The following is a 9298-nucleotide window of genomic DNA, read 5'->3' on the forward strand; positions in this document are numbered from 1 at the left end:
GGGGTCAGTGGCTGAGATAAAGCTGTGCTGAACCTTTCCTATGGAAACCGTTTTGCCAGTAGAGCAGATTGTTTGTTCCAGGACAAATTCTGATGAAATCATGAAAATTACATTCAGGAAAAAGTTGATGACACCATCACACTTACAGAAAACATCTGCAAAACCTGTTGTGGTACATAATTTAAAAAGGCCACTTGTGATACCTAATTAAGCCAAGGATCTTGAGAGACCCTGAAGATGTTCTCAGTGCAGCTTAACGGGGTGTGAATGGCATCCATTTCCCTTGGGTCTGGGAGGCAGGTTCAATTTATTTTCCTAAGTTTGCAATTGCTTATTACAGGAAATGTAGGTATAACTCATGCCATTTATGGCCATCTTTATGAGGCACAAGTAATGTGTTGGTATCTGGGATCCCAGAGGACCCTGCTGGGTCACAAGCCTGTGCCAGCTGGTGTTGAAGCTGGTGGGAAATAATGTAAAGTCTGGGGCATCCAACCATTGCTGCTTCCTTTGCTGTGTTTAAAGCACCCACTATTCTTCAAGGGGCTGGTAAAGCAGAGCTGCAGCCTTGCTGAAGTGACAGTACCTTCCTCTTGCTGGCAGAGCAAGAGCTATTCTCTGGCAGTCTATTCTCTCACAGGCTGTCTGGATAATCACTGACTGCTATGAAAAAGGAAACAGACAATGCTCCCCAAATATTTCTGAGAGACATTGCCTGTTTCTTATATCCAGACAAAATACAGGCTGCCAGACTCACCTCAATAACACAGGCAGATTTCAAGTAAATCCTGAAGGAAAAGGTAATAGAAATCATAAAGGTCAATTGGAGAACTAACCCTATTAACAGGGATAGCTCATCCTGGTCATGACTCCAGGCCACCTGGGCACCTTGTGCTGTGTCCCTTCTCTTGCCAACCATGTCCAAATTCCTGTCTCCATACCCACTTCCCTTGTGGTTGCCCCTGTTTGTTCATTCTCCCTGCGTCTCTTTCCATGTTGGCCCTGGGAGGACATGGTGTGTTGTCCAGGAGTGGGATACTCCCTGACACTAGGAGGATAAGGATGTTTCTATATGGCTGGTGTGGAGGAACCCACATTGCCCTTGGCCATGTTGCGGTGATGCTTCGAGGAGAGGCTCAGGGAGGGAAGTTCTACCACAGGCAGGGCTTGAGCTTTATAAACCAGGAAGGCATCAAATTTTTGTCTTCTTGCCAAGTGCCCTCCTCCTTTGTCACTAAGGCTTCTCCTTTCTGGAAGGGAGACGCTGAAATCAGCAGCCTCAGAGCCTTCGATCTCACCTCTTCCCAGGTGGAGAGTAAACAATTTCCTCCTCCTTCCTGCACTACTTTCCTTCACACAGTGAGGATGATGCCCCATCTGCAGCTCCCAGGCTGTTCCTCAGGCTTAGGGTCTCTGTGCTGGTGCTGTCAGAGATGGTTAGTTTTGATTTGAGGTTCTCAGCAAAAGGGGAATTCCTTTCTGAGGTGTCAGAGGTGAAGGGCAGGAAGAAGAGCAGGGTTTCACTTGCCATCAGCTGGCAAGGGAGTGGAAGGAGAGGATGGAGATGTCAAAGAACATCCTGCACTGCTCATGCAGTTCTTGGCAAGTATTTGAGCGTGTTTGTGAGTAGAATGACAGAGTTTGGCATCCCTTAGATCTTTTTCCTCTTCCACACTTCCATCTGAAGTCTATTTTAATTCTGAAGTTGTAATCTTGTTAAACTAAGAGATCTCCCCACAGCGTCTCCAGTGTGGATAGGTGGATTGTTTCGGATAGATTTTCAGACCAAGAACAAAAACCTCCACAGTGAATACCCCCAACTCTTATAAAGGGCTCCAAGACAATTTGTTTCCATCCTGTTATGGTTAAATTAAATCAAAATAGTAAAAATTTATTATAAGATTTATTTGAAAGTGCAAATAAGCAAAACAGTGCGCTGGGCGACCGGGGAGACTCACGGTCCCCAAGCGCAACAAGCAAACAGCAACATTAATACCCTTATTAATTTCCCCTCCCACCGTCACTTGTCATCTCTTCATTGGACTTAGGTTCGCGAACTCCATTCTGTTTGGTCCTTCTTTCGTGGGCTCAGTTTAGTTGCTAGGGACTTCCCACCAATAGTTTGATTAGTCTACTGTCCTTGAGGCCTGGTATGTGGGACTTTCCAGATGACAGTCCTGGTTCCTCTTTTATCGTCCTTGTGCTTGACCCTCTGTTCCTTATCCGTCTCCTCCTTGCCTTATAAGTACACTTGGACAATACACTTTTAGAATAACAGGATATATACCCATTTAGCAAAGCATAACAATTTGTCATGTCAGCATTATGGTTAACTATTCTGCAACTTATGATTTTTCAGCCTAAGTGAAGTTTTAACTATATTGGTATAAAGTATATTATTTTAAGATGTATTTTGATGAGCAAATTGTTTATTTCTTCCTTCCTTATTACAATCCTTCTTTTCTTGCATGGTGTATCGGGACGAAGTTGGGATGTTATTTTTTGGTCTGTGTTTGGCCTTAGCCACCTGCAGTTAGTTTATGCTTTCTCCTGCCAAGTCTTCTGATAAAGCAGTGAACTTGGCCTTGGAGGGAGAGCTTCTGTGTAAACTGTTTTAATTGGTCTGTTGTGATTGGTCAATTGCTCGTCAGGGGCAGTTGGAGGACAAAGTGATGAGGAGGGTGATGAAGTAAGCCCACAGACTCATTTGGGAAGACCCCCCTCAAATCACTGCGCCTGCGTGGGGGACTTTCCAAGGTGCTCACGCACGCGCAGGAGGGGTGCACTTACATAACAGAAGGGGTGGGATTCAGAGCCCTGACGGGGCGGTGCTGGCCACACCTCTCCGGGGCAGGTGCTCTCAAAAACTTTATAAAAAAGCAGAGACGCTTCTTGGGGCGGGCCGGCTCTTCACGAAGAGTTGCTTTTAGCGGGGACGCCTGCTGAAGTGGGAGCCTGCCACCCCTCTTGGACGCGCAGCTGCTATAAAGAAGTTGGTTACTGGATAGAGTGGGTAAGACCCTCTTACAGGTGACACCTGAGTGAGTAGGGTGTTGAGCTATCCTTGGGGTTTTCTAGTGCATTTTTTCCTCCGCCCCAATCCTTTTTCCCTCAGGCACCTGTTTTGATTTCTCTCTTTTTCCTTGTTTGCCACCTTTTCCTAATAAATAGCTATTATTTTTGCCAACTAGCAACGGTGTTTGGTTTATTCACGTACCAGTATCTCTCGAACCTGTGTTTTCCCTTTGGCTTAGTCCCTTCCCTGTTACACATGGCCAGGCTGAAGTGAGGGACAGACAGTAGAAGAAGGTTCAGGACACACCCTGGTGGTCTGCAGAGAGTTCTCTTAAGAGGGCTGCTGCACTTATTCTGCTTCTTGTTTCTCCGTGTTGATCAAAAGCAGTGAACGTTATTCTGTGCATTCCTAATATTATATCCCAAGTTTATTTATCACTAAGGAGCTTTACTGTTGGAAATGCTTGAATGAAATATATAGTTACTTATAATTACTATTGTAACTTAATCAAAATTCTAAATAGGCGAGTAGATAGTTTAATTGATAGATGATAGATTTGCTCACATAAACAATTCCACTGCATTAAAATAGAAATATGAATCAGTGACTGAAGTTTCCCAATGGGGCTGAAATTTGCAGCATAGAGTTGAGTTGAAGCCAGGGACTAAGCTGGATGCTTATACCCCAACTCCCAAATTCGGAGTCTGTCACCATCACCAGTGTGTCTGTGAAACCACAAATGTACAGTGTAGCCTGAGAAGAGAAGCACAAACAGGATAAATGGTATGCATGATTATACCTTTTATTTCTGTTTCTGCAGAGAATGATTTAATCATTTGTACTTTCATGGTTTGCTTTTGCAGTAAAGAATGGCAGATTTCAAAGAGGAAATTAAACCCATTTCAGATACTTGTATTACTGAGACCAGTTCTGCAATATCTGCAAGAGCAGGAATGACAGATCTTCAAGGACCACAGATCCTTTCTGAGCTACCTGCACTGGCAGCCCATGAGAGACACCACATCTTCGTCAGCTACAGTAGCAGCAATTCAGACTGGGCAAGGACCATTATCCAGAGCTTAGAAGCCATGATTCCAGATCTGAAGGCCTGTTACCATGAGAGGGACTTTATACCAGGTAAATCAATAATTGCAAACAAGGTTGAGGCCATGCAAGGAAACCAGAAAATTGTCTTAATCTTCAACCCTGACTTTGTCCAGAGCAGGTGGTGCCTTCTGGAAGCTAATCTGCCCATCTTCCAAGACTGTTCAGAAAGGAAGCCAATGATCCCCATCATGTTGGTGCCCTGTCTGCTGCTGCTACACTTCACCCATTTGACTTACATTGACACCAGTGACATCCACTGTCTGCATAAAGTTATCAAAGTTATTTGCACTCCCAACGAGATGAAAAATACCACCATGGTTTATTATAGCCCCCCATCCCTTTACAGTGGGAAATGCCTCCTGGCCCTGCCTGCAGTGGATGATCAGGTCATTCCAAGATGGAGAGGAGGCACATTCAGTGAGGCATTGCCTGACCAGCTGAAGATGGTCCGTGAAGATACCGAGGTGTATGGAAAAGCCATCCAGATGATTAATGAGGTATCATCTAGGGCATCACCTTATTAATCAGTTAGTATTATCTTTGGGATATCAGCTTTCCTTCTAGCACCCTTATATTTTGTGATTGCCATCTTCATATTTGCTTCATTAGACCAGGACACTGGTGACTCCTATAAAAATTTCCTCGGCTGTATGACGGTCTTTGCAACTTTGTCTACCTTTTCTGTCTTTGCTAATTTTGCCTACACATGTGCAACCAAATCAGCTGATGAGAAACTTCTACAGATGTCCCAGGTTGCTGGTGAGGCCAACTCATTGCTGATGATCACAACCCTGCTGTGATTCCAACGCGAAGCTCCAGTTAGTTTACATCTCCCTTGCAGGGTGCAGAAGGCAGTTCTTGGAGACTTTTGGAGAGGGAAAACTCTCTGCTGAAAAGGCATTCCAGCAAGCCTTACACTATTTCTCTTATGATTATGTCTGTCGTGTAGCCAAGAAGCACTTCCAGTTTTCCTACTAAGAGACCCCACCAGGACACAGGCATAAAGGGCCTTTCTTTTGCCGGTTTGTTTCCCACTGCATGGAGGAAGGGTCCTGGCACTGGAATAGTGATTACCATCCAGATAAAAGAGAGCTTGTACTTTGAGCAGTTGTCAAGATCAATGTGTAGTGGACACTTCTTAGGATAATCAGTCCCTTTTCTCTTGACAAAAAGAGTTTTGGGTAGCAGGGAGAAAAAGGGATTCTCTCCTATTTTCACTTGACCCTTAAAGAATTTCAAGACTAAAGTATCGGCAGCCCAAACATTTATGGTGTAAATATCAAAGGAATAAAAAGGTCTTTCTTCATCAGCTGAGCTGATTACACTTACACACATTTCTGAGGAGCCTCCCATAAGACAAAGGTGAGGAGGAAAAAGTGTAAGATACAAAACGTTTGGAAGAGCAGACATTCAAGCACTCAGCAGAGGGTTAATACAAGCTAACATGGGGGAAAATGTCCACAAGAGAACTTTATCTACCGTCCATTCTAGGCTTATTTGCAGGGGAGTTAGAAAGAGAAGATGGGGTGATTTCCTGTAAAGAACATGGCACATTCCTTATTGTATCCTTTTAATTAATCTTCCCTGTAGGCTGTACAAAACAGCCTACAGATGCTCACCTCCAGGTCTTGACAATGTCCATGAGGAATTGCCTTGCTGTATATGAGTGATGAGTAGGGAAAAAATACCCAGAAGAGTACTAGTGAAAAGGACAGCAGTGGGCAGAGCTGAGCAGCAGTGGAGTCACAAGAGACCAGTGCAGATTCTAGAAATTCATCCTTTCTGGCCAGCAGTGTTTTTAGATGAATGCCATTGGTGATGTGCTTCTGGCCTTAAGAGCTCCAGTGAGAGCAGCTGGGGAATAACAGTCATCTGTCATGGCTAGGCTTCATGAACGAAGATTTGAGAAAGATTCTATCCATGCTTGCTACAAGCACACTGACAGCTAAAAAGGCCAATGTGAGATAGACAAGTCCGGTTGCAAAAGGCACAGCGGAAAGTTTCCTTAGGTAATATTGTCAAGACACGGTTCTTTCTGCATTGTCTTTTCTCCTCAAGAATGATTCTGCGTGTGTTCTCAAAAGAGGCAGCAGTGTTATGTAGGGTGTCTCCATGTCTCCTAATTGAGGGCCAGAGTAGACTGATGATGATCAATATGGCCAAAGCTGAGATACTGTTTCAGGGAGTCCTTGTATCTCCTCTTTGGGGCTCCTCTCTTGCGGCAGCTGGTGGCAAGTTCACCACAGAGCACAATCTTAGGGAGGCAGTAGTCCTCCATCCTGGAGACATGCCCTGCCCAACGCAGCTGTGTTCTCAGCAACATGGCCTCAATACTCATAACTGCTGCCTGTTCTAGAACAGACACATTAGTCATGTAATCAGTGCAGTGGATCTTTAGGAATGTACGGAGACAGTGTTGATGGAAGCGTTCTAGGAGTTGCAGGTGGTGGCGGTAGATGACCCATGATTCGGACCCATATAAAAGAGTAGACAGCACAATGGCTCTGTAAACATTAATCTTTGTACATTTCTTCAGGTGTTTATTACACCAAACTTTTTTATGGAGTTTTCCGAAAGCTCTATATGCCTTTGCTAACCTGTTGTGTATCTCTTTGTCAATCTTACTGTCCGAGGAGATGATGCTTCCCAGATAATTAAACTACTGGACTGACTTGAGCTCTGATTCACCAATTTTGATGTGGGGATGATGGAAGACTTCTTGAGGTGCAGGTTGGTAGAAAACTTCTGTCTTCTTCAAGCTGACTTCCAGCCCAAAAAGCTCAGCAGCCTCAGCAAAGCAGTTAAACGCTGCAGAGCTGCTTCTGTGTGGGCAGCAAGGGTGGCATCATCAGCAAAAAGCAGCTCCCGGACAAGATGATTTAAGGTCTTAGTATGGACCTTTAGTCGCCTAAGGTTGAATAGGCTTCCGTCAGTACAATATCAGATGTAGATACCGTTTTGATCATCGAGGTCTGCCGTGGCCCTTTGGAGCATCCTGCTGAAGAATGTGAATAGAGTTGGTGCAGAACGCAACCTTGTTTCACACCACAGGTTATTAGAAAGGGCTCAGAAAGTGCATTGCCATATATGACTTGGCTGCGCTGATCCTCATGAAGCAAAATGATCATTTTGAGAAACGTAGGGGGACATTCCAAAATCTGCCACAGATGTTTTCTGCTCAGAGTATCAAAAGCTTTGGCGAAATTAACAAAAGTTACATAGAGTCCTTTATTCTGTTCCCTACAATTTTCTTGCAGTTGTCTGAGAACAAATATCATGTCTGTGGTACTCCTATTGGCTCTGAAACCACATTAGCTTTCAGGTACAAGTTCTTCTGCAATAGCCTGTATTAGTCTATTCAAAAGTATTCTGGCAAGGATTTTACCAGCAATGGAGAGCAGAGTAATACTTTGGTAATTTGAACAGTCTGATTTATCTCCTTTCTTCTTATACAAAGTGATGATGACTGCATCACGAAGATCTGATGGTAGTTCGCCTAGTTCCCAACAACACACCACGAACTTGTGAAATTTCTCATGAAGTGCTTGGCCTCCATGCTTCCAGACTTCAGGTGGAATTCCATCAACCCCAGCTGCCTTGCCAGTTTTCACCTGCTGTATGGCAGGTGAAAAAGAGTTTCTCCCATAATAGGGGGAATATCCAATTCATTATTCATCGATTGTTGTGTAATGTACTGAATTGCTGAGCCTTGAACTACACGGTATGTACTGAAAAGTCTGAAATGTTCAGACCATCGATTCAGAATGGAAATTTTGTCTGTGAGAAGCATTTGATCATCTGTACTGAGTAGAGGGCTTTGGACCTGCTTTCAAAGCCTCAGAGAATCCTCCGTAATCACCCGAATCTGCGCATAATTGAATCTTTTCAGCTAGATTGATCCACCACTTGTACTGGATGTCTCAAAGTTTCTGTTGGAGCTTACTGCATGCAGGACAAAAGGCTGCTTTTCTTACAAGACAAGATGACTGAGCAAGGTGTGCTTGGTGGGCAGTTCTCTTCTTTACCAGCAATTCCTGGATCTCTTGATTGTTTTCATCAAACCAGTCCTTGTTTTTCTTGAAGGAGAACCCTAAGGATTCTTCAGAGGACAGCAGGATGCTATTTTTAATATGTTGCCAAAGCGCTTTGGGAGAGGGATCTATAGAATGATCTTGATCTTTGATTCTAGTTTGAATATTTACCTGGAAGCTGTATCTCACTGTAGCTGTTTGACGATTGTTAACTTGGAGTCTCCTCCTTGGAATACTGCCCCTTGTAGATTTGAACTTAAGGTGGAAGTTAAGTTTACAATGCACAAGGCGATAATCTGTTTGACATTCTGCACTGGGCATCACGCGGGTATGACGAACATGGCGAACATTTCTCTGTCGCACCAAAACACAGTCAATGAGGTGCCAATGTTTGGATCGAGGATGCATCCAGGTTGTCTTCAAACTATCCTTCTGCTGAAAGATAGTGTTGGTGATGGTGAGCTGCTGCTCCGCACAAAACTCTAGCAGAAGGCATCCATTATTGTTACAGTTTCCAACACCATGCTTGTGTAATACTCCTTTCCAGGTTTCAAAGTTCTTTCCTACTCTGACATTGAAATCACCAAGGATAATGATCTTATCATCTGCAGGAACCTTTTGAGTAAGGTGGCGCAGGTCGATGTAGAATTTATCTTTTTCAGCAGGGTCAGCTTGAAGAGTTTGGGCATATATACTGAAGAGAACAACATGTTGCTTGTTGTGTAGTGGGAGGCGTAAGGATATGATCAGATTGACCTGTCGGCGAATTTTCAAGTTTTGGGACAATAGAGATTTTAATCATGAAGCCAACTCCTGAATGTTGACTTTCAGTTCTGGGTTTACCTGACCAATAGAGTGTATAACTGGCACCATGTTCTCTAAGGCTGCCTTCCTCGTGGAGATGAACTTCACTGAGAGCAGCAATGTCGATGTTAAGTCATGACAGTTCATGGGCAATTAGAGCAGAACAATGATCAGGACGTCCACTATCCACAGTATTAAGCATGGTTCTGATGTTCCAGCATGCGAGTGTCAATTTGAACACACCTTTAAAGGCAGGTGTATGCCTTTGTCTCTTTATCTTTATTTGCATTAGAAGATGCCCTTTGGCTGCAGTTAACTAACCAGGTGAAGGGTGGAGATG

The sequence above is a fragment of the Pseudopipra pipra genome, chromosome 5 (genome assembly GCF_036250125.1).
Source record: "Pseudopipra pipra isolate bDixPip1 chromosome 5, bDixPip1.hap1, whole genome shotgun sequence".
Classification (NCBI taxonomy): Eukaryota; Metazoa; Chordata; class Aves; order Passeriformes; family Pipridae; genus Pseudopipra; species Pseudopipra pipra.